The following is a 1,707-nucleotide window of genomic DNA, read 5'->3' as shown; positions in this document are numbered from 1 at the left end:
GGCTGCAACAGAGATCCCTATAGCATATTCTATGATATTCTCACACCTAAACATTATAAGTTAATTTGTGTCTCCAAGCAATTAAGATTTTCTTAGTTTGTTGTGATTTCAGTGTTTAGGAGTTACAAAAATTTTAAGAAACCTACTTCACCTGAGTAGCTTCTCAGCTTCTGTTCAGAGAACTAAAGAGGCTGAGTTTAGTGATTAAGTACTGTACTGCTGGCTTGATCATTTAAGCTGGACTTTTTTGAGACTGTGCTTCAGTTTAAATATAAAACCACACCAGCAAATTATTTAAGACTTAATACAAAACAATACATTTGAACCAATAATGACCTTACTGAATTGCCAAGTGGTTTTTGGATCTGACAGAAAACAGAGATCTACCTAAAATTCATCCCCAAACAAAACAGTCAAACATAAAATTGAGGTTCATTAAATTTTCTGATCACCCCCCATTTTTCTTTTCATGAATGTAAGTGCAATTTTATGTTTTCCTTTATAATTATCTATTTACCATAAATAGAAAGAGTCATTTTTTCAAGTGTCTTTATAATACTTCATGTACCAGGTGAAAATGAATCACAGAATCACAGAATGTGTAGGTTGGAAAAGACCTTCAAGATCATCGAGTCCAACCCAGCCCTAACACCTCAACTAGATCATGGTATCAAGTGCCACATCCAGTTTCCTTTTAAACACATCCAGGGATGGTGATTCCACCACCTCCCTGGGCAGACTATTCCAGTATTTAATCACTCTTTCTGTGAAAAACTTCTTCCTAATATCCAACCTATATTTCCCTTGACACAGCTTGAGATTGTGTCCTCTCGTTCTGTCAGATGCTGCCTGGAGAAAGAGACCAACCCCCAGCTGTCTACAACTACCTTTCAGGAAGTGGTAGAGAGTTATAAGGTCACCTCTGAGTCTCCTTTTCTCCAGGCTAAACAGCCCCAGATCCCTCAGTCGTTCTTCATATGGCTTGTTTTCCAAGTCGTTCACCAACTTTGTTCCCCTTCTCTGGACACGTTCAAGCATCTCAACGTCCTTCCTAAACCGAGAGGACCAGAACTGGACACAATACTCAAGGTGTGGCCTTACCAGTGCTGAGTACAGGGGAAGAATGACCTCCCTGCTTCTGCTGGCCACACCATTCCTGATACAGGCCAGGATGCCATTGGCCCTCTTGGCCACCTGGGCACACTGTTGGCTCATGTTCAGCCAGCTGCTGACCAGAACTCCCAGGTCCCTTTCCTCCTGGGCACCGTCCAGCCACACCGTCCCCAGCCTATAACGCTGCAGGGGGCTATTGTGGCCAAAGTGAAGGACTCGACACTTGGACTCATTAAACTTCATTTTGTTGGACTCTGTCCATTGACCCAACTGTTCCAGATCTCTCTGCAGAGCCATCCTGTCTTCCAAGTGGTCGACACACGCTCCCAGCTTAGTGTCATCTGCAAATTTACTAATGAAAGATTCGATACCCTCATCCATGTCATCAATGAAAATATTGAACAGAGCTGGCCCCAGCACAGACCCCTGAGGAACACCACTGGTGACAGGTCACCAGCTGGATACAGCACCATTCACCACCATTCTCTGGGCCCGGCCATCCAGCCAGTTCCTAACCCAGCAAAGAGTGCTCCTGTCCAAGCCCCGGGCTGCCAGCTTTTCCAGGAGTATACTGTGGGAGACAGTGTCAAAAGC

At 44.2% G+C, this 1,707-nt stretch overlaps 1 pseudogene; it reads right to left on the bottom strand.

The window, feature by feature from the left end:
• Positions 1-657: 657 nt before the first annotated feature.
• Positions 658-1,494, bottom strand: LOC136289051 (uncharacterized; annotated as a pseudogene).
• Between the last annotated feature and the right edge of the window lie 213 nt (positions 1,495-1,707).

The sequence above is a fragment of the Chamaea fasciata genome, unplaced genomic scaffold (assembly GCF_029207755.1).
Source record: "Chamaea fasciata isolate MVZ Bird 193981 ecotype frontalis unplaced genomic scaffold, bChaFas1.0.hap1 SCAF_4, whole genome shotgun sequence".
NCBI lineage: Eukaryota > Metazoa > Chordata > Aves > Passeriformes > Sylviidae > Chamaea > Chamaea fasciata.
Note: the sequence above shows the minus strand (reverse complement) of the source record. Positions and strands in the feature narration are given on the sequence as shown.